The sequence below is a fragment of the Oryctolagus cuniculus genome, chromosome 8, assembly GCF_964237555.1.
Source record: "Oryctolagus cuniculus chromosome 8, mOryCun1.1, whole genome shotgun sequence".
Taxonomy (NCBI): Eukaryota; Metazoa; Chordata; class Mammalia; order Lagomorpha; family Leporidae; genus Oryctolagus; species Oryctolagus cuniculus.
In genome coordinates, this window is record NC_091439.1 from 98,450,460 (window position 1) to 98,475,284 (window position 24,825).

General features: G+C 39.1%; 1 long non-coding RNA gene and 1 pseudogene across 3 annotated transcripts in view; both read left to right on the forward strand.

Annotated features, from left to right (window-relative positions):
* LOC103350790 (uncharacterized) overlaps positions 1–24,825 on the forward strand; it is a 772,648-nt gene that overhangs the window by 607,637 nt on the left and 140,186 nt on the right. The gene's annotated exons all lie outside the window — the stretch shown is intronic.
* Positions 1–24,825, forward strand: part of LOC127483204 (heterogeneous nuclear ribonucleoprotein M pseudogene) — a 35,706-nt pseudogene continuing 10,881 nt past the window's right edge.

Here is a 24,825-nt window from a genome sequence, read left to right on the forward strand (position 1 = left end):
GAGAGACACAGAGAGAAAGGTCTTCCTTTGCCGTTGGTTCACCCTCCAATGGCCGCCGCTGCAGCCGGCGCACCGCGCTGATCCTGGCAGGAGCCAGGAGCCAGGTGCTTTTCCTGGTCTCCCATGGGGTGCAGGGCCCAAGCACCTGGGCCATCCTCCACTGCACTCCCTGGCCATAGCAGAGAGCTGGCCTGGAAGAGGGGCAACCGGGACAGAATCCGGCGCCCCAACCGGGACTAGAACCCGGTGTGCCGGCGCCGCAAGGTGGAGGATTAGCCTATTGAGCCACGGCGCCGGCTTTTTCCATTTTTCCAGGAATGTTCTGAAGAGTACTTGTAGATCTTAAATGTTCTCAGCATAAAAATGAAGCCATGTAATTGATGGATAATTGGCTATGTTGAGGCGATCATTTCACAATGTGCTTGTTTTGTGTATAAACACATTGTACATGTTAAATATATACAGTTTATTTGTTAATTATATCTCAATAAACTTGGTAACAAATGTTCCCTTCCATGTCCTCACCCAAAAGGAAATACATCACAGAGGAGCATGTCATTTTCTACTTAAAGTTTTGTCACAAATTACAGTCTTTGGGGAGTCTTTTATGAATTCCAAGTAGGAACTGGGCAAATATTACACACTCTACATTATTCATTATACAAGTGTAAGTAAGATCATGCCGTATTTGTCTTTCTGTGCCTGGCTTATTTGATTTCACATAGTGTCTTCCAGGTTTACCCATGATGTTCCAAATGATAGCTTTTCTTTCTCTTTAATACTGAATTATACTCCATTGTACATATGTACCCCATATTTTCTTTATGCATTCATCCATTGATTCACACTTAGGTTGATTTCGTATCTTTGCCATTGTGAGTAATATAATAATCAAAATGGCAATACAGTTTATCTCTATGACATACTAATTTAATTTCCTTTGTATGGATATCCAGAATTAAGATTACTAGATATATTCTGTTACTGGATCATAGTTCTATTTTTAAGTTTTTGAAGAATCTCCATATTGTTTTCCATAATGAACATGCCAATTTACATTTCTACCAATGTTTCCTGCCCTGAAATACTAGCCAGTGTTTGTTATCTTTAGTCTATTTGACAGTACCCATGCCAACAAACGTTAGATGATATCTCATTGTGGTTTTGGTTTGCGTTTCCCTGATGATTAGTGATGTTGAGCATTTTTCACATACCTTCTGCCACTTGTACATCTTATTTAAAGTAATAGCTGTTCAAAGCCTCTGCCCAATTTTAAATCAGGTTATTTTTGTTTCATTTTTTTTCCTTTTGAATTTTCAAGTTCATTATACATTTTGGATAGTAACCTCTTAGGAGATTTATGCTTTGCAAGTATTTTTCCTATTCTTTGGATTGTCTGTACTTTGCTGATTGCTCTCTTTGCTTCCCAGAAGCTTTTTAAATGATGAAATCTCATTTGTTTCTACTTCTGTTGCTTGTTCTTTTGGGGCATGTCCACAAATGCTAGCTCTGACTGCAGTAAAGAAGCTTTTCCTCCATGCCTTCTTCTAATAATTATACAGTCTCAGTGCTTACATTGCAGTCTAACCCATTTTAAGTTTATTTTTTATTTAAGGTCAGATGGGGATCCTGTTTCATTGTTCTGCATGTTGATGTGCGTAGTTCCAAAACTATTGATTGAAGAGCTTATTTCCCCGTTATGTGTTTGTGGCACCTGCATCTGAGACCTGGTGACCGTGAATGTGTGGATTTATTTCTAAGATCTGTTCCATTGATCTAATTGTCTTTTTTTTTTTTTTTGGCAGTTCCATACTCTTGTGATATCTTTGTAGTGTATTTTGAAAGCAGGTAGTACGATGCTTCGTTTTTATCCTTCTTGCTCAAGACTCTTTCAGAGTCTTTGGACATTCCCTATGAATTTAGCTTTGTTTTCTATAATCCTATGAAAAATGCCATTGGGATTTTGATAGGGATTCCACTGAATCTGAAGATTACTTTGGCTAATATGGTCATTATTAATATAATAATATATTATTAATTGCTAATATGTCAATACCCATTAATATATCCAAAATAATATATAATGCAATTAATTATTCCAATATTTAATACATAAAATATTCATTCAAATATCACTTGTAGCCAATCACTTACTGTGTTCACTGAGAATAAAACTCAGATTCTCTTTATTTTCTGACTACAGAAGAATGATCTATTCCATGAATGTTCACTAGTAAGATAAACAATTAAAATTTCCCTTCCATACCACATTGCTATTTCTTTCTTTTTTAAATATATGCTGATTTTGGTTTATTCAAAGTCTGGTACAAGATTTTTTAATTTATTTTTTATTAGACAGGCCGAGATAGACAGTGAGAGAGAGAGAGACAGAGAGAAAGGCCACATTGCTATTTCTAAGATAGATCTGGTAAAGATTTCATGTTCCCCCATTTATCCTGTGGAATATTTCAACTGTAGTATGTTAAGTTAGGAAAGTGTTCACACTTCCCTTTTAATCATGGATAGTAGCATTGAGCTTAACTTGTTTCAGTGTGTCTCAACACAGGAAATGGAGGAAGGAATCCACATATGTAAGAAGAGATTTCAGCGGCTCCGATGGTGAGTGCCCTGTGTTTCCTAGCCTCAGCCATGCCATTATTTGTTTGCATATCTCTAATTCTCCTCTGCGTTTCCTCCTTAACTTCCAAATAAGTGAGCTGGACAGCCTTATGTATCTTCTCAACTCTGGAGTGGCATAACTTGAATACAAAATGTCCATTGAATATGTGTCGAGTTGTCAGCTGCAAGTCTCTCATTTGTGACCAGATTGTCTCTCTCAGTTAAGGACTCTGCTTTAAGGAGGGAAAGCAGCAGCAGTTGTCTAGACTATTTCCTGAGGACTGGAGGGTGCATTTTGGTGTTTATTTAAATTTTCTTCTAAAATAGTTGATCTCAGAGTAGAAAAGAGCAGAATAGTGATTACTAGAGCCAGAGAAGGGTAGGGGAGAGTGCTTAGAGAGATGTGGGATAACAGGTATCATGATAAATTTAGAAAAGAGGAATAAATTCTGTTGTTTTATAGCACAGTAGGCTAACAATAGTCTGCAGCAGTTATATCTTTTATGAATAACTAGAAGAGATGAGTTTGAAACACATAAAAATGATAAATGTCTAAGGAAATGGAAATACCAATTACTGTAATTTGATTACACATTATGTATATGTATCAAATTACCAAAGTACACTTATTGTGCAATAAATATGTGCAATTATTATTCAATTAAAAGAATAATTTTTTAAAAACCTGTTTTTTAATCAGACCTTACAGAAATTAAAAATGCCTGCTTTATTCTGAATGAATACAACTGCTATTGGTGGACACTGATTATGTCTCATATACTATTAACTGCAAGGGATACATGAGTGAACAAGTCGGCCTGAGATTTTGTCTTCTGTGTGTCTGATTTCCTTGTATTGAGCATCAGTAAAGAAGGCATGTGTTTTTCAAGCATCCTGAGCTATGGATGTGAATTCCTTTCACATGATGCATTAATTTATGTGTAACAGAGAGAGGGAGGTAGAAGTGAAGAATTGCAAATGTCATTCTATTTGAATTAATGTGCTGTATCACCTCCAGAAATGTTCTCTGGGTCATCATATTTCAGTATTTGGCTCTAGGAAATCCATGGAAAAACGAGACCTGTCAATTGTTCATATTTATGATAAACTTTAAGAAAGGAAAAGCAGAGCAATCATGCCAATTTGAAGAACAGCACCACATTTCCAGCATGTGCTTCAGTAATGACTTACACCTGAGATTATCTAAAGTCAGATGGCTCTGGGACAATGCTGATTGAGTGTTTCCACCGAAGACAACATCGGAACAAGCGCCTGGATCAGACTGTTAAGTGTTGTCAGAGACACGAAAGGTCCTTGACAGATCTCTGTACGTGGGCTAAACTCACATATGTTTAACACTGCTTAAAAAACCATAGTTCCTATCCATAGACCGTTTTTAAATATGAAGTATTTAGAGAAGATATGGGCATTTAAAAATGTGTTTCTGATAAAATTCATTTGAAAAATCCTACTGAAAGGACTGCAGATTTCTTATGCAGTCCATAGATTAAAGAAACGAATTAGAATTGGTTCACGTGAAATGCACTAGAATAACTCAAGAGAATTGAGGCTTTTAGAACTGACATAAATCAATGAGCAATACTTACTCAGGATTATCTATGGGCAGGAAACAATCAATGAGTTTGGTGCATTGTTTTCTGAAAGCACATCATCTTTATTACTTTCGTGTATTTTTAGTTTCTTTGAAAAAGAATATTTTTAGGCAAAGCATTCTGTCCTCCTTTTGGTTCAGCTGAGAAGAAGGAAAATAGCTTTTCCCAGGATGGCTAGCAAGTACTTATTCCATTTCTAGATCCCAAATGTGTGAAGTGCAAAGAGGTTCAATAAAATCTTGGTCAAATCTACCCATCCTTTCCTTTGAATCTTGCCTCGTTGGTTGATTTTTACTGAGAATTGATTTTAAGTGACCTAGCTGTGAGGTAGGCCACTAAAGGTAGGTCACTAGGTCTGTAGGTTTTCCATGGAGGTGAGGAGGATTTAAAAAAAATGATGCTTTGAGATAAAGTCCTGCAAATATCAGGATGAGTCCTGTTTGATAGCTCAGTGCTGACTACTAGAATTTCCCTTTCTCCTCACATTCCATTGTCACCTGCTGAGTTTTTAAAAATTGATTATTGTGTAGGTATATGCATGAATGTGTGTGCACAATGGTATTTTGTTATTGGAATAATTTGATTTAATATTTAATCAATCAGTAGATGTCCATAGGAAGCTAATTGTTTAGAAAGTTTTTCATTAATACTGGGAATGTCATTTATTTTTCTTAAGATTTTATTTATTCATTTAATATGAGAGACAGAGTGTCAGAGAGAGAGGAAGAGACAAGAGTGAGTTCTTTTATCTTTGGATTCACTTTTCCAATGGCTGTAATAACCATGTCTGGGACACGGCTAAGCCAGCAGGCAGGAACTCCACGTGGGACTCCCCCATGAATGACAGGAAACTCAAGCACTTGAGCCATAATCTGCTGCTTCCCAGGCATATTACCAGGGAGTCAGATCAAAGTAGAGCACCCAGGATACTGGCACTTCCAGAAAGGATGCCAGTGTCCCGAGTAGCAGCTTAACCCCCTGCACCAGAATCACCACTTTGCTAGGTCATTTTAAAAAGTAATAAAAGTATTATGACTGTTGCTATCCCCAGCAGTTCTTATTACCTACTACTGCTCAATAATTTCCCCTGAAACATATCAGCTGAAAACAAACATTTAATTTTGATTAGAATTTTGGGAAGCATGAACTGGAGAAAGAGTTTGTAGCTGATCCTAATGTCATCAGTTGGGTGATGGGCTGTGCTTCTTCACTTACCTGCTTGAGACTTGGTACTTTTCCCTGTCCACATAGCATGTGTCTCACTCTTTAAGGATTCCCTTTTTGGCCTGGGATTCTCGAAGCATGGTCATTTAGGAAAGTCAGCTTTTGATATGGTGGCTGGTTTCACCAGAGTGAGGAGCAGAACTTAAACTCTTAACTCTGTAAAATCTGCAGTGTCATTTCTGTCAAGACACATTAGTCAAAAGAGGCACAGGTCCAGCACAGAGTCCAAGGATAGGGAGGTAGACTCCACACCTTATAAAAGCAAGTGTAGCCCCAAATTCATGACAATCTTAATTTGCACCACTGATGCTCGAACGCTTGTGTTTTCATAAGAACTTCTAATCAGTTTTTTTGAAGTAAGTTCTTCCAAGCATGTAAATTTTGTCATAGATGTCATAGCATGTACTTTAGAGTAAAAGAGATGTCAAATACCATCTTCTTACTATTGCCTGTGTAACTTCCATTAGTTAATATACCTGCACCTTAGATTACTCATATAAAAATATAGATGAAAATATTTTTGAGGATTGGAAGGAAGTCATTAAATGTTTCAAATGTCTGTCATACAATATCTGACCAGAACAATAAAATCAGTCCATTTCAGTTCTCTCATGCATTCTTTATGTGTTTTCTCTCATATGAGTGGTGGTTTTTCCTAATAGAAATGGCACCTGTGGCTTGACACAGTTGCACCAATCTATTCTGCTTGTAACTTGAAGATATTTTCCTAAAGTATTTCTTTAAAAATATTCATTTTCAAAACTATTTCAATGGTTAATTTTAACGGTCTCAACTTAATTGAATTAAGGGATGCACTTGCAGCTGGTACTTCAATGCTTCTGGGTGTTTGTGAGGCTATTTCTTTTTTTCCCACTCATATGGATTACGTATTTCTGGGCACTCTGTTAGTTACCACAGATCAGGGAAAATATCTGGTATTTTTCTTTTTAGGATTGCCTAGCTTCACTAAGTATGATGGTTTCTAGTTGCATCCATTTTGTTGCAGTATCAATTTCAAAAGATTAGTTGGTTATTTTGTTTTGGATCACATTGACCCTGTAAACTGCTTTCGGTAGTATGGACTTTTTGATAATATTGATTATTCCAGGCTGGCGCCATGGCTCAGTAGGCTAATCCTCCACCTGCAGTGCCGGCACACCAGGTTCTAGTCCCAGTTGGGGTTTTGTCCCAGTTGCTCCTCTTCCAGTCCAGCTCTCTGCTGTGGCCCAGGAGTGCAGTGGAGGATGGCCCAAGTGCCCAAGTGCTTGGGCCCTGCACCCACACAGGAGACCAGGAGAAGCACCTGGCTCCTGGCTTTGGATCAGTGCGGTGCACCGGCCATAGCGCGCCAGCCGCAGCGGCCATTGGGGGGTGAACAACGGAAAAAAAAAAGACCTTTCTCTCTGTCTCTCTGTCTCTCTGTCTCTCATTGTCCACTCTGCCTGTCAAAAAAAAAAAAAAAAGAAAGAAAAAAGAAAAAAAAATATTGATTATTCCAATCCACAAACATGTAAGATTTTTCCATTTTTGTATGTCTTCATCCATTTATTTCTTTAATTTCTATTAATTTTTGTCATAGAGATATTTCATCTCCTTGGTTAAATTTATCTCAATTTTTTTATTGTGAATGGGACTGCATTACAAGTTCATTCTCAGCCATGGCATTGTCTGTGTGCACAAAGGCTTTGATTATTGTGTGTTAATTTTATACCCTGCAACTTAACAAACTCTCTTATGAGTTCCCATAGGCTATTATTGGAGTCTTTTAGCTCCTCTATATCATGTAATCTGAAAACTGCAACGATTTGACTTCATTCTTTCCAATTTGTATCCCTTTAATTTCTTTTTCTTGTCTAATACCTCTAGCTAAAACTTTCAGAATTATATTGAATAGCAGTGGTGAAAGTGGACATCCTTATCTAACTTTGAATCTTTGTGGAAATACTTTTGGTTTTTCCCTATTCAATATTATGCTGGCTGTGGGCTTGTCATAAATTGCCTTGATTATGTTGAGGACTGTTCCTTCTGTACTCAATTGACTTGAAATTTTTATCATGAAAGGGTGTCCTATTTTATCAAAGGCTTTTTCTGCATCTATTGAAACAATAATATGTTTTTCTTCAGTTTATTAATGTGATATATTACATTTATTGATTTACATTGAATCATACCTGCGTAAATATATCCTACTTGGTCTGGGTAAATGATTTTTCTGATGTGTTTTTGAATTTGATTAGGTAGTATTTTGTTGAGGGCTTTTGTATCTATGTTCATCAGTCATATTGGTCTGCAGTTCACTTTCTGTGTTGTATCTTCTTCTTATTTTGGAATTGATGTGATGATGGATGGCCTCAGAGAAGGAGGTTGGGAGGATTACCTTCCTTTTAATTGTTTTAATAGATTGAGAAGAATTAGAATTATTTCTTTAAAAATCTGGTAGAATTCAATAGTTAAGCCATCTAGTCCTGAGCTTTTCTTTGTTGATAGAGTCTTATTACTGATTCAGTCTCAATCTTGGGTATTGATCTGTTTAGGTTTACAATGTTTTTGTGTTTCGGTTTTGGAAGATTGTATGTATCTAGGAATCTACTGGTTTCTTCTAGATTTTCCAATTTCTCAGATTATACCTGTTTGTAGTAATACCTGATGATTCTTTTATTTCTGTACTATCCATGTTACATCTCCTTTGTCATCTCTTTTTATTGATTTGGGTTTCGCCCTCTTTTTTATTTTTATTTATTTTTTATTTTTTTGACAGGCGGAGTGGATAGTGAGAGAGAGAGACAGAGAGAAAGGTCTTCCTTTTGCCATTGGTTCACCCTCCAATGGCTGCCATGGCTGGCGCACTGCGGCCAGTGCACCGCGCTGATCCGAAGGCAGGAGCCAGGTGCTTCTCCTGGTCTCCCATGGGGTGCAGGGCCCAAGCACTTGGGCCATCCTCCACTGCCTTCCCTGGCCACAGCAGAGAGCTGGCCTGGAGAGGGGCAACTGGGACAGAATCCGGCGCCCCGACCGAGACTAGAACCCGGTGTGCCGGCGCCGCTAGGTGGAGGATTAGCCTATTGAGCCGCGACGCCAGCGTCGCCCTCTTTTTTGATGTTAGTAGGGCCAATGGCTTATCAATTTTATTTATTTTTTCAAAAAAAATCTCTTCATTTCACCGATCTTCTACATTTTTTGTGGTTTCAATATTGTTTGTTTCATCTCTAATTTTAATTATTTCTTCCTTCCTACTAATTTTGGGTTTAGATAGTTGTTTTTCTGTCTCTGAAATGCCTTGTAAAGATCATTGTTTGTTGCCTTTCTAATTTCTTGATGTAGACACTAATTGCTATAAACTTCCCTCAACACCTCTTTTTGCTGTATAGCATTAGTTTGATATGTTCTAATGTCATCTTCATTTGTTTCTAGGAATTTCTGATTTCTCTTTTGATTTTTTCTATGACCTACTGTTCATTCAGTAGAATCTTCTTCATTAACCATGTGTTTGAATATTTTCTAGAGTTTCTTAAGTAGATAATTTCCAGCTTCATTTTATTGTGGTCAGGAAAGATACATGTTATGATTTCAATTTTTCTAAATTTACTGAGACTTATTTATGGCCTAGCAACTGTTCTGTCCTAAAGAAAGTTCCATGCAGTGAAGAAAAGAATATGTATTCTTCAACTGTGGGATTAAATCATTGGTAAACATCAGGAGGTTCATTTGGCCTATTGCTTCAATTAGCTCTTTTGATCCTGTCATGATTTTCTGTCTAATAGATCTGTGCATTTAATGAAAGTGGGATGTTGAAGTCCCCCATTACTATTGTATTAGAGTCTATGTATTGTATTGTTCTTTGCTGGGGGATTTTCTGCCTTTGAATTCTTTTATGATGACTATCTTTCTGTTTCTGCGTAGCACATTCTTAAGCATCATTTTTAGGGCTAGACAAGTGGTGTCAAATTTTTCAAATTTCTGTTTGTTATAGACTGTCTTTTTTCACCTTCATTCATAAATGAGAGCTTCACAGGTTACAATATTCTAGGTTGACAGTTTTTTTTTTTTCTCTTAATATTTGGTCTGTGTCTTTTCTTTCTCTCCTAGCCTGTAGAGCTGTCAATGAGGAATCATCTGTGAGTCAAATTGGAGAAATTCTGAAAGTAATCGTGTTTTTCTCTCTTGCACATTTTAGAATATTTTCTTTATGTTATGGTGTTGAAAGTTTGACCACAATGTGTATCGGTGAAGATCTTTTCATGTCATGTCTATTAGGAGTTCTATAGGCCTCACGTACTTGGATATACCTTTATTTCTCCAAATTAGGGAAGTTTTCTGTTATTATTTCCCTGAGTAGGCCTCCTAATCCATTGTCTCTTTCCATACCTTTAGGAATTTCTCTAAGACCCATATGTTGAATTGTTTGATAGTATCCCATGTATCTCAAACATTGTTTTGAATTTTTCTAATTTCTTCTTCTTTATTTCTTCTTTTTTCTTTTTCTTTGGTCTGACCGAACTTCTTCCTAACATTCATCTTCTAGCGTGGGTATTCCTTTTTCTGTTTCACAAGGTCTATTGTTAAGACTTTTTACTGTATTTTCTGTCATATTGAATCCTTCATTTCTGATATTTTAGTTTGATTTCTCTTCAAAATCTTAATTTCTCAGGAAAATTTTTCATCCATGTCATATATGGATTTCTTTAACTCCCAAATTAATTTGCTTCTCATTGCTTCTGAGTAATCCTATGATCATTCTTTTGAATTGCTTTTCACACATTTCATCAATCTGCTTCTCTTCACATTTTAAAATTGAAATGTTATGTTTCTCTGTGAGAATCATGTTGTCTTTCTTATTTTTGTTTATTGAACTTCTGCATTTTATTTTTAGGCATTTGTAGGAATACTTGTTAATTTTCTCCTCTGATGGATTTTATCTTTTATGTATACCTCTGTAGCTTAGTGGAGAGTCTCCACTTTCAGTGAATACCCAGAGGTGTGGGTATGTGGCCAGAGCTCTGGCCATTGCTCCAGGTGTGGTGAAAATCCAGGGTAACATCCAATTTGGGTGTGGTACATTTCCTCTGTTGTCAACAGGGCAGAGGGTATGATCACATAAGTTGGTGTAATCAAACCTCACCTTCTCTCTTCCAAGATGTTCAATGACTGAGGTTTGCCCATAGTAGGTACAAGCCCCATCCATGCTCAGACATTATTCCACAGAGGATCTGTGTGGCGCTCAGTGTAAGCAAGGGACCCTTTGCAATGACTTACCCAAGCCCTTCGGGAGCTCTGAGCCTCTGAGGCCAGACACAGGGATTGTCCAGACACCCAGCTACACCTGGCACCCTATCATGCAGTCACAGAGTTCCCATGGACACAGCACATAAGGCTCCTACAGTCATGGTTACAGTGGATTTGCTCCAACCCACTAGCCTGTCCTGTCCACAAAGAGGGCAAAGAGGTTCCCAGAGGCAGTTGCCTGTAATTACCCTGCCTTGGCAGTTTGAGCTCTGTAGCCTGTGATATGTTGAGAGGATGTGGGCATCTCACAGGCATATGTGAGTGCCCAGCTCCTGTCAACTCTCCCAGCCAGACTCAAAAGTCAGCAGAGAACATGGCTTTTCCCCTCTGATGAAGTGCCCCGGTCACAAGCTTGCACTAGAGCTACCACATCCTCTACTGGTGTCAAAATGGCGCCTCCTCCCCTCCAGTTGCCAGGTGCTCTTGTAGGGGGGATGGGGAGAAAAAATATGCTTTTCTTTCCCTGGATTAGGCTGGTACCCTACCCCCAGCTAGGGCTCTAGGCCAGACTCAAACACAATGTGATTTGCAAGACTTTCCCACAGGCAATATCACTAGAGGGAACAGACTGCCACTGTCTGCTGTCATCTTGCTCTCCAAAGCTGACGTCTCCCTCAGTTTCCAGTTGCAGGATCATGTGTAGCGTCCCATCTCATTGCTGTGTGTCCACACCTTCCATGCTGCTCAACGGCATCTGTCTTCCCTCTGTGGAATTTCCACCGCCAACTTCTTTCCAACTCTCCTCTGGGAATGCACTTCCTGTAGTGTTGTTCTGCTGTTTTCCCCTGTTCAAAAGCTTAATGTCTTTTTCCTGATCAGCCATCTTGGAATCCTCTGAAGCAATTTCTAAAACAGAATGATGTTTCAATCAGTGGACTGATTAATGAAGATGCATCTTCACTGTGGTGTGTGTGCACCCACATGGCTGAGTGCCAGGAAATATAGAAAAGGTCAATTCTCTCTCACCTGGAAATGGAAAATTCTTCTCATGTCTTTGACCATCAGAACTCCAGAACCTTTATCATCAGCCTCATATGTCCTAGACTTAATTACTGCACCAGCTTCTCTGTTCTGAGGCTTTTGGACTTAAACGAGGCCATGTTACCAACTTCCCTAGTTCTAACTGTCAAAAGGCCCATCCTATTGTGGATTTTCTCTATCTTCATAATCACCTAAGCTAGTTTTGCTAATAAATTATGTTTGTATTATGTATGTATGTATCTATCTATCATCTACCATCCATCATCTTCTATCATATTGTTCTGAATCTCTGTAGAATGCTCAGACAGTATGTTGAAAACTAATAAAATGTAATCTAGATATTCACTGCTCCTATAGTCTTTCCTTAAATAGTAATTACATCCACTGACACCCAGCATGAGCCAGGTAATACACTTTTTAGTGCTAAATCCATAGCCATGAATCAGATATGTGCTAGGTTCCTGGTAGTATTCTGCATTCCAGAGATACAAGCATGATTAAAACTTACTTTCCCTTTACTACAAATGAATCTCATATTTGGGCTTAGTTGAAATTCTGGTTACCTGTTTGAAATAAAATGTTGTTTCCATCCATATATTATATTCATGAATGAATGGATCTGTTAGAAAGGGAATACAACATACTGGCACTGGTCGGGACACTGAATACGTTCCTTGCTAGAATCTCCTCTTGCTTCTCAGATCTCCTGACCATCGGCATCCCTGTGAATTCTCTTCTGCTGTCATCGCCTATTTTGTCATCTTCCTTTGTAATTTTAGCTAATTTTTAAATTTATTTTTTTAATTTTTATTTGACAGGCAGAATTGGACAGTGAGAGAGAAAGACAGAGAAAAAGGTCTTCCTTCCATTGGTTCACCCCCCAAATGGTCATGTGGCCGGCGCGCTGCGCTGATCCGAAGCCAGGAGCCAGGTACTTATCCTGGTCTCCCATGCAGGTGCAGGGCCCAAGCACTTGGGCCATCCTCCACTGCACTCCTGGGCCACAGAAGAGAGCTGGACTGGAAGAGGAGCAATCGGGACTAGAACCTGGCGCCTATATGGGATGTCGGCGCCACAGGTGAAGGATTAACCAAGTGAGCCACAGCACCGACCCCTGTAATTTTAGCTATGATCAGCCATTTTTCTTTTTTTATTTACAACCATCATGACCGAAAACTAATTTTGATTCTCTACCCTGCTGGTAAGAACTGGGATTCCATTTAATTTGTATTCAGGTACTGCCCCCAGGGTGATTATTTTTTCTGGTTCATTTTATCTTCATGAGAGGACTGCAGCTACTCTATCCCTTTTATCTCACAGATACCTAACAAAGACTTAAATGCATGTCTCTTCTCCCTAGATGGCTGAAAGCAGAATGTAATATCCCCTTTCTGTGGAAACCATCAAAACCTTGAATCACTACCTTATATTTTGTGTGCATATCTCATGTCACTACGCTCAAAGCCAACTTTGATGTATATTTGAATCTCCTATAGCAAAAGGGATATTACGATACCTAATTCATACTTGGAAAGTAAATAAACAAGCGATTTTCTGCCATAAGAAGTAGATAATGTGAGATCATCATTTAATGAATTATTTGTTTTTTATTTTTAATTATTAGTGTTCCATTTAACTATTATTTATGGACAATATAAGTAATCTTTATCAATTTAGATGATAGAGCAATATCTTGTAATCAATTAGAAACTTAGTGGTTGAGAATGGCTTTTACCTTTTCTATAATTTTCTCTTGCAAAAGGATTGCTGTAATGTTTTAAAATTTTTTGAAGTATAGTTTTATAATATTTTAAATTCTTATCATTAATCTTCAGTTTTTCTTAGTAAAGACATTCTGTTTTTTTGAGTGGTCTCTTATCAGTCTACCAAATCACCTACCTCAGTCTTCAACATTTCTTACTATCCTTGCACTCGGGAGTCTTTTCATGTCCAAGGTTATCGCTATAGAAAAAAAAAGTATCTAAAGCCATCTCACACTCTGGAAGTTTTCTGTATTGATTAAGTGAAAGGTTAAATGTCATTTTCTGGATGGTATATGCTGCTGGTATGTGTAGAAGTGTATGTTTGGATAAATTCTAGGGAACTCTTAAATACTTTCTAACATGACTTTGGCCTTGTTCACTCTTAAATAAAGGATGGGGTGTTTCTCCCAACAAATTTCTATTTAAAAATTGTCATACAATGGAGAATGGTCATTCTTATTGTTGGTAATTCTTACCAACTCTGGTTAATATATTCAAGTATTACTAGGAATAATTGTAAATAATTTATCATAATAACTTATGTATACATATATAATAGGAATAATTTTTGAAGTTGGAGAGCTGTGTGCCTCTTAAATCATAGCATCTAGGAGACTTTGTATTCTACTTATAGATTCTACCTTTTCATATTTGAATTAAGCTGAAAAATTGAGAGATTTGGAGGAGGCAGAGAATTTATGGTAGAATCATTGCCACAGTATGAATTCCCTCCATCTTTCTAGATTGTTAAGTCCTGGCATACATATACTAAGAGATATTTAGTTCTTTCTTTACAAAATAATTTATTATTATGCATATTAAATATTTCTTGAAAGTCTATTTTGTAGAAGATACTATTTTAGATCCTATGGTCATGCAAAAATGTATCCAACTTTAACTTTAATAGGAAAGAGGATTAGGGTTTAAAAGGAAAAAATATTATATACTCTATATTCTTTATTTGAATTATAAAATATTTTATTAGCATTTTACATGACTATCCATTAAATTATTTTAACGATAGTCCTAATTATGCCCGATGTCCCCAAAAAATTATAATACATTCCTTTATTTTCATATTTTTCTAGTTATATCAGCACTTCTTAAATTTGGTTCAGGGAACACTAGGGGTATCTGAGAAGTTTTCATGGCATCAATCAGATCAAAATTATTTTTATAATATGCTGCAAAATTACTTTTGAGTGTTTCAAAAACTGTATGATATTTGATATTGTAGCCAATTGAGTGCAGAAACTGATCTTAGAATCCAGCTGTGTTCTATTAAGCCAAATATTAACGACTGAATGAACATTAAACAAACTTTGGTTACTAATATTTTTGTTCGCTTGGGAAATAGATTTATTTTTGTTAAAGTATGTTATTTATATTAACACATACTGAATTTGTTTTATGTATGTTATTTAAAAGTGAGTTTATAAGTAAGTATGCATTTTTGTGCTCAGTTTTATTGTCAAACATAATAAATACGTATAAATATTATCCATATAAACACTAGCCCTTTGGAACATTCAATAATAATTTAGAGTATAAAAACCATATAAAACTGAAAAGTTATGTTTCTGTGAGGTATTTTTTCTGTACCATTTCTGTAACTATTTTGGGTTCACTTCTTGTCTTTGGATTCATGTAATTTTATTCTTCTAGATAAGTAAAACATGTTATTAATTCACACATTCAAAAAATTCTATGTGTCTAGTATTGTGATAAGACTGGAAATATATAAAAGCAAATTAAAATGACTTGCTGTATAAGAAATAATTTTTCATTAAGTAGTCATTAAACATTTAAAATTCACCTGTGGCAAAATATGAAGGAAAACTATGGTTTATGCCTGCATAAAATATTTTGATTTGATTCTCAGAGAGAAAAACAGGAAATTTTCCCCTGGGCGATTATAGTTGAATGGAAATGTGAAGTATGTACAAATGTTGATGTGTGATGAGTGGAAAAAGTCTTCCAGAGAGCGGACATGGAACACAGGAAGGCCAGATGAAGGAGACAGGATGAGAGAGGATAGTGGCATGAAAATGCAGATCGGTCCAACCCCAAGGCAGTGACAATACAGTAGATGGAATCAGGTTAGAAGTCCTAAGTGAAGAGGTCAGTCGGATCCAAACAATTAAAAGGCTAGAAATGCATGCTAAAGAGTTTTGATCTTGTGAGCAAAGTCACAATACCTTTTAAGTGGGGAAATGGGTCACCAGGAGAACTTTTTGTTTTGTTTGTTTTTTGGTTCCATGATTTGATTTGGGGTATGCAAGTGAGCTCAGCAGTGAGATGATGGAGTTTGAAACAAGATGATTATTTTCAAGAAATGGAGAGATATTTAGGCGCAAAGTCAATGATAGAGAAAATGTGAGAATGGATCGGAGGCCTATGACTAGCCTTCCTTGCATTAATTCATGTTTTTATGAAGCACAAGTTTAAAGAAGTTGATTGCACTTAGACATATCTGGACTGTGCAAGTGCCTGAATGGATAAAGCTCCACTTGGATAAGGAAAACAGCACTGAACGAGTCTAGAACAGCAGAATAAATGAAAGTTCCCTTAGAGCTGCTCACAGGCGCCTGCAGCTCTCTGTGAAAATGGAAATGGGCCGGCGCCGCGGCTCACTAGGCTAATCCTCCGCCTTGCAGCGCCAGCACACCAGGTTCTAGTCCCGGTCAGGGCGCCGGATTCTTTCCTGGTTGCCCCTCTTCCAGGCCAGCTCTCTGCTGTGACCCGGGAGTGCAGTGGAGGATGGCCCAAGTGCTTGGACCCTGCACCCCATGGGAGACCAGGAGAAGCACCTGGCTCCTGCCATTGGATCAGCGCGGTGTGCGGGCCACAGTGCGGCCATTGGAGGGTGAACCAACGGCAAAAGGAAGACCTTTCTCTCTGTCTCTCTCTCTCACTATCCACTCTGCCTGTCAAAAAAAAAAAAAAATAGAAAATGGAAATGAAAAACTAAAGTTCAGGCTAAGTGAAACCAACAGTCCTATAAGCATCACTCTCAGTGAGTTGTGTTGTTTTATCTTCCAGGAATAGAAAACTAAAGCAAGCTCAAAATATGTTCGACATCCATTGTAGATGCACATTTCCCTCCATTCACCATGGCCAAATATGCCATGGACCAAAAAGGGTCCATTTTCTCCGTGAAATCAATTTTCCCTACTGAATTCACCTATTCCACAAAAATCAGCACTTCAGGTGTGCTCTGTAGCTCAAGGGATTCTTTACTGTATTTGACTATTTTATTTTTTGTTGCGGTATTTATACAGGCATATAGCAGCATCAGTCAATCTCTGCTAAGTTTCCTGAGGAGCTGTGGGACAATGGAGGTGCCAGGATGCTGGCCAGGCCAGTTGAGTCAAATCTCTGCTAAGAGGTTCAGATCCAGGAAGAGGCCCAATTACCCCCCAGGCAACTCCCATGTATACTGAAGTTGGAGATAACTAAGAATGAACTAGTACAGAAGTCTTGAATTCTTGGTTTTGTGAATTATGGATCCTGTATGAAGGAGCTACTCACACTTGAGACTTGAAGATGAAACTGCCTTTGAACGCTTCCAAAATTCTTTATAATTTAGTGACATTTCACTTGTTTGTATAGGATGTAAGAGTAGCAGCTTCCCTACAATAGAACTACAATTGATTGGATTCATGATTAACTGGATTTAAAAGTATACTTAGTTTTAGGAGAGATTTTATTTGGTGGCCCCACTTGATTAATATCATCTGATTTCTTCTTTCCTTTGTTTTGCACTTTTCCATTTGAGAAGAAATTTCACTTTGGTATCAACTGAAATACTTTTTATGGTGGGACCTGATGTCACCATACCTGATGCACCCTATTTATTTGTGTTAATTGATTTTATTTTTTAAAAGATTTATTTGTTGGGACCAGCAGTGTAGCAGATTAAGCCACCTCCTGTGACACTGACATCACATAGTTGAAGTAGCAGCTGCTTTGCCTCCAGTCCAGCTCCGTGCCAATGCTCCTGGGCAAGCATTGGAGGATGGTCCCTGGAGGAGACTCACATAGAATTCTCGCTCTTTGCTTTGGCCTGGCCCAGCTGTGGCTGGTGTGGCCATGTGGGGAGTGAACCAACAGTTGGTAGATCTCTTTCCCTCTCTCTGTCTCTCCCTCTCTAACTTTGCTGCCTTTCATATAAATAAATAAATAAATCTTTTTTAAAAGAGGGAGGAAGAAAGATGGAGATTTTTCCGTTTGCTGGTTCACTTTCCAAATGGCCATAACAGCTAAGGAGCTGGGCCTGGCAGAAGCCATGGTCCATGAACTATAGTTATTCAGGTCTCCTGGGTGCATTGCAGGGGCCCAAATACTTGGGCCATTCTGCATTGCTTTTCCAGGGACATTATCAGGGAGCTGGATCAGAAACAAAACAGCTGGGACTCAAACCAGTGCTCATTTGGGATACTGGCATTACAGGTGGCAACTTAACCAGGTACACCACAATGCCAGCCTCTGGTAAGGAATTTCAGTGGATTCCATTTTGATAGTTCGTGGAATATAAAAGTTTTATTTACTGGCCTGCATAGTGTTTGACACCTTATCCTAAGCCTTTTCTGTTTACTTTTTAATATTTGAATCATAAATTGCTGTATCTATTTGTCCCACTTTAAGTCTTACTATAATTCAGCACAACTGTATTAAATTAAAATACATGAGATTGGAATGTAAGGCAATTCATATACTTATTGATTTGAAAGTATTAAATGATAGGGCTTTTAAGTTGAAATATATTATGGTGATGTAATTCTACTGAAAATCAGATTTCTTGAAATTAACATATGTATTCTTAATAGCACTGATTTATTTGTTAGTTCTTGATGTGACCAGTATTTGAGAGAAGTAATATCACCTGTTTTTCACTGTTTGTAGTGAAACCTCCTTAGTCCTTCAGGTTTTCTCTCATTCTGTGTTCTCATTCTCAGTGTTTATGGTATTTTATATAATTTTTTCCCATTTGAAAGGATTTACATATTATAAAAGAGGCACGTGACTTAGTGATTGATTAAGGAATTTTTTCAATCCACATTATCTTCATTTGGTTAGAGATATTTCCCAACTTAACAAATCACACAGATATTTTATGAGACAAGAAACCTAGCTAATGAGGACACATAATTTAATAATATTCATTTCCTTAATATCATTCAAATGGGTGGAGCTTTGTGATTCCTTCCATCTTCTACCTGTTCGTATAGGCGTGTATTGGCTTCGAAGAAAGCATTACCATGTTGAAAGGTGCATTTTTCAATATTGTTCTAGCTGTAAATTGATGGAGGTGAGATATTTTCAGGAAAACAACAACAACAACACAATTGTTAGCAGGCTTTTCTCTGCGGTAAATGAAGCCAAGCATCATCTTAAGGGGAAGATGAAAGTCGCTGCAAGGCTATTTAGATCTGAACTCCTCTGCACGAAGGCCGTCCACCCACGCCTATCAATCACAGATGACTACCAGCACTACCAGCCAGTCTTTTCAGGCTGTGATTTCTCTCGCAGAAGATAAGGCACTGCAGGTATCCCCAGCTTTGATGAAACTTTTATGAAGGAAAATTTATACCAGTTGTACCTGATGCTCAGTCGGGAACTGATTAAATGATTTATATTTTGCCTGAACAGAAAAACCAGCCGGATTAAAAATTGTGGCAATCCCGTTTCAGAGTGCACATCCTCGTCTTCAGGTCATTGCTGAGAGAGATTGTCAGTGTGGTTCAAGGACAGCCCACGAGTTCTTCCTTTCTCAGGGCAAGTCATTACTTCAGTGGCTGGATATATATTTTTAAGAGTAATGCCTTTGAAAGCCGTCCTTCCCCTTGTAATTACAGCCCTGCCACATACAATGTTAGTTTAGGGTTGTTTGTCAGGATTTCAAGAGGCAGAACATAAATTGTGTCTGCTTAAATATCCTCCAGAAGTATTATCTTTGAGTTTCAAGACACACATAACTTCACATCAGGATTTTAAACATGCGGGTAACTTTGCAGAGAGTGGAGAGGAACTGAAACACATCAGCAGAGCAAACCTGGCCAAGGGGCTGCAGGTCTGGATGAGTGCAGCCATACGGGAAGAATCTGTTGCATGTTATGGGCTGGGAAGGCAGGGAGTGGGTGAAGGCAGCTGGGCCTGGGTCACTCTCACTTACTGCCCAGTTTCTTATTCCTTCGCGTTTTCTTGCTCCTCAACATTGCTTTAGTAAAGTAAATCACTTAAATAAATAATTATTGAGCATTTGTCTTAAATTAAACACAGTAGGTTTGGACCCTTAAGGAATTAAATTGCAATAGGCCTCAGACTTGCTACTTCTCAGTGTCCAATGAGTTCCTTTAAAAGGAAGTGGCTTAGAGATAGTGGCATTACAAGAAGCAGCCCAACAGCAGAAAAGTAGCTCACAAATATTTCATTCCTCTCTCATTTAAGGTGTTGCCACTGTTCTTTGCGTATGTATAATTTTTTTTGATAGACAGAGTTAGATAGAGAGAGAGACAGAGAGAAAGGTCTTCTTTCCGTTGGTTTACCCCCCAAATGGCCGCTACAGCTGCGCCTCACCCATCGAAAGCCAGGAGCCAGGTGCTTCTCCTGGTCTCCCATGGGGTGCAGGGCCCAAGCACTTGGGCCATCCTCCACTGCCCTCCTGGGCCACAGCAGAGAGCTGGACTGGAAGAGAAGCAACTGGGACAGAACCGGTGCCCCAACCAGGACTAGAACTCGAGGTGCCGGCGCTGCAAGGCGAAGGATTAGCCTAGTGAGCTGCGGCACCGGCCTTCTGCATATATTTTTAATCTTACCCTTAGCTGTCTACACTAGTCTCATTTTTTCTACATTTCTACTCTGCTAGAATCTTTGGTTTAACTTATGTTTTAAATATCTACAAGAGTGCCTATAATGAAGTGGTTTCTCCATCAGCATTTGCTGTGTTATTTAAGGAACACAAATGAATAATGCAGATCAATCATCAGAGGTCCTGGTAATCGGAAGTCATGTATTTCCTGTGGGACAGAAACCAGGGGGGATAAAATAGCGAAAGACAGAGATCCATAAAAGAAGAACAGAATTTCCTACTGTATGACCAAGCTACTAGGATACCTTGTAGTTGTGCTTTTCATACTTGAGTATTTGAGATCTAAAAATGTATAGTGGAGGCAAAGCTCAGAAGTGGAGAAAATGGTAGCCTAGGTCATAGTGGTGGTCAAAGTGGCAGCTACAGAGCCCAAACTTTGGGAGGACAGTGACATGTCCCAGTGTCTCAAGCAGCAGTGGGCTCCGGGCCTGAAGGGTGAAGGGAAACACTCAGAATGAGAAGAAGGAGAAAAACAGAAAAAGAGAGGGCAACTGCTTTGAACCATAGGCCAACCTCAAAAAGAGATACCGAGCTTACATCACAAACAGAATTTTTGATGTGAAATGACAGTTACTTAAAGGCCTGGTTAAAGAAAACTTCTGTGAGGTAACATGCATTGAGCTCTTAATGGGTGCTGAAGGTGAGTCAAGGGCCTGTGTCTCTGTTGAATTCAAGATGGAAGAGATAATTTTTAAAAAGCTACTGAAGTTCTATATAGTCTGAGTGGATGACCACTGAAAGCAAAGATCCTGACAGTGTCCATACCGGAAGACCCGTGCAAAAGCCTGGAACACTCGCAAGCAGTGGATTTGTAGCAAATATGGATTCTAAAGTTGACTGGAAGAAACTGAAGGAAGTTCTGATATGGCTGAGGTTGTGGAGAATAAAGATGGGAAAAGTTAAGGAATAGGCATCGTGGCTTTCGAATAGGCCATTGAAGCTGTGCAAATTATATCCATGTGAAATGGCCAACTGCTATTGGACAGGCTAATGTGTGTCAGAATGGATGAGAGGGCCTTACCAAAGGGAGATTTTTCCCCCCTCCTGAGCATCCACATTTCCCCATGTTCTTGGTGGTATCAGCACAGGGTTAGGACCAGGAGGTTAGCCTATGGACGCTAGTCACCTTAATAAAGGCACTGGCATGGGATACATAGCACCTGCAGGAAGGAATGAAAGGCATAGAATTTGGAATTTTCTATAGCATGGAGGGCCCTTTGGTCATACTATAGCAAACATGGGCAGTTTGGACCTGCGATAAGCATGGGTTGTATAAACAGTGGAGCCTTGGGCAGCATGCTGGAGATCTAGAGGCTGGGACCTGGCATTGACCACACTGGGAGTGCTGACTTGGAGTGCATGGGTACAGGCCCGGGCCACAGCATGGACTGAGTGGGCTCTGAGATTGAGTGCAAGTGCCTGGTCATGAGCTACCTGGCCTCAAAAGAGTGCATGGGCTCCAGCATTGAGTGCATAGGCCCATTGGGCCACCACCACAAGGCCTCCAACATCAATCATTTGGGCCAGACCATGTGGCATATTGCATAGGGGCCTGCATGGGCTTTGGCTTTTAGCCTATGAACCCTGTGAGCCAGATGGTGGAACATATGGGCTCTGATCTCAAGTGCATGGGGTCTGCTATTGAGCAGACTGGCCTGAGCATGGAACTCATGGTTTTGGCAGGCGTGGGGGCCAGTGGAGTGCATGAGTGCCAACAATCTGGAACACTTGGGCACCAACAGCCTTGGCTGCCAACAATCTGAGCACATGTGTCCTGCCATGGGTCAAGCCCTGGGCTTCAGCATCGAGTGCATGGGTCTGGCCATGGATGGTGGCAGTGCCAGCTTTGACTGTGCCATCAAGAGGAAGTATGGCAACTTTGGAGGAAGCTTTGCAAGTTCCTTTAGCAGAGCTGGAGGCTGTGTCCCTGGGGTGGCCAAGAAGGCCTGCCAGATCTTTGTGAGAAATCATCCATTTGATTTGACATTCAAGGTGCTAAAGGACCTAAATTCAATGAATATGGCCACATGCTGTATGCCAACATCAAGATGGAGAATGGGAAGTCCAGGTGGTTTGGTGTGGTTAAGTTTGAGTCACCAGAGGTGACAGAGCAAGCCTGCCGGATGATGAATGGCATGAGTGGCAGAGATGGATATTCGAATAGAGAGAAATGCTTAATCATTTGTCTTTTTTAAACATTGATATCAGGCCTCTGATTCTGTATTTCATCTTGACAGCTGTTTTAATTTGTTGGCTGGATGTATGAACATGTTTAATTTTTTTTTAAAAAATGTGTAACAATGTAGATGGATATATTCAAAGAAATACTGGATTAAACTTCTCAAACAATTCATTTACCCAAAAGTAATTAAACTGCATTCAAATTGAGCATAGAAGTTAAAATGGATAAAAATAAAAAAGAATTATGAACTTTTAAGGTTAAATAAATCTACACATTTCTCACAGAAAAGACAAACCTTTAGCCAGACTAGCAAAGAAAAAAGGAGAGAAAACAGAAATAAGTACAAGTGGATATGGAAAAGGAGACATTACAACTGATACCACAGAAATACAAAGGATCATAAGAAACTGCTATGAACTACTATATGCTAGCAAATTGGAAAACCTCAAAGAAATTAGATAAATTTGTAGATACACATAATCTACCAAGATCAAATCAAGAAGGTAAAGAAAATCTAAACAGACCCATAACAAGAAGTGATTTTGAAGCAGTAATTAAGTCTTTTATTAAAGAAATGTCTAGGCCTTTATAGATTTACAACTGAATTCCACAAAACATTTAAAGAGGAACTACAATACTTTTAAAAATTATTTTGAGGGGCCGGCACAGTGGCGCACTAGGTTAATCTGCCACCTGCAGCGCCGACATCTCATATGGGCACCGGTTCTGTCCCGGTTGCTCCTCTTCCAGTCCAGCTCTCTGCTGTGCCCCGGGAAGGCAGTGGAGGATGGTCCAAGTGCTTGGGCTCTGCACCCACTTGGGAGACCGGGAGGAAGTACCTGGATCCTGGCTTCGGATCAGTGCAGCTCCGGCTGTTGCAGCCACTTTGGAAGTGAAACAACGGAGGGAAAGACCTTTCTCTCTGTCTCTCTCTCTCACTGTCTGTAACTCTGTCAAATAAATAAATAAAATCTTTAATGAAAAATTATTTTGAAATACTGAAAAGGCTGGAACACTACCGTGTATTTTTGAGGAGGCCAGCACTACTCTGATAACAAAAAGAAAAAAGTGGACTTGGGTCAGCATTATGGCATAGTAGATATAGCCACCGCTTGTGACACAGGCATCCCGTATGGGCACCAGTTCTTGTCCTAGCTGCTCCACTTCCAATCCAGCTCCCTGCTAATAGTCTGGGAAAACAGAAGATGGCCCAAGTGCTCGGGACCCTGCCATGCATGTGGGAGACCCAGATGAAGCTACAGTCTTCTGGCTTCCGCCTGACCCAGGCCCGGGCTTTAAGGCATCTGGGGAATGAACTAGTGGAGGAAAGACCTCATTTTCTTTCTCCCTCTTGCTCTCTCTCTCTCTCTCTCTCTCTTTGCAATTCTTCCAAATATAAATTAAAGAAAACCACAAATATACAACACAAAAAGAAAACACGGCCGGCGCCGCGGCTCAGTAGGCTAATCCTCCGCCTTGTGGCACTGGCACACCGGGTTCTAGTCCCGGTTGGGGTGCCGGATTCTGTCCCAGTTGCCCCTCTTCCAGGCCAGCTCTCTGCTGTGGCCAGGGAGTGCAGTGGATGATGGCCCAAGTGCTTGGGCCCTGCACCCCATGGGAGACCAGGATAAGTACCTGGCTCCTGCCATCAGATCGGTGTGGTGTGCCGGCCGCAGCGCGCTGGCCGCGGTGGCCATTGGAGGGTGAACCAACAGCAAAGGAAGACCTTTCTCTCTGTCTCTCTCTCTCACTGTCCACTCTGCCTATAAAAAAAAAAAAAAGAATAAAACACACCAATATCCTTGGTGAGATATGAGCAAAAACCCTTAAAAACTATCAGCAAACTGAATGGAACACTACATTGGAAAGATCATACATCACAATCAAGTAATATTTATCTAAGAGATGCAAAGCTGGTTCAATATTTGCTAATCAATAAATGCCATAAATCATATTAATGGAATAAAGAATAAAAACTCTAAGATTAGCTCAATAGATACAGGGAAAGCATTTGATAAGATTCAATATGCTTGTGTTATAAAAACTTTCAACCAATTAGGTACACATGAGGCATACCTCAAAATGATAAAGACTATAAATGAAAAACCTACATTCTACCTAAAAACTGTTAGAACTAATAACCCAATTAAGTAATTTCACAGAATAGAAAGTTAAGGTACAAAAAATGTAGCAGTTTTTTTTTTTTTTTTTTTTTTTTTTTTTTAAGATTTATTTATTTATTTGAAAGGCAGAGGCAGAAACAGAGAGAGAGAGGTCTTCCCTCTGCTG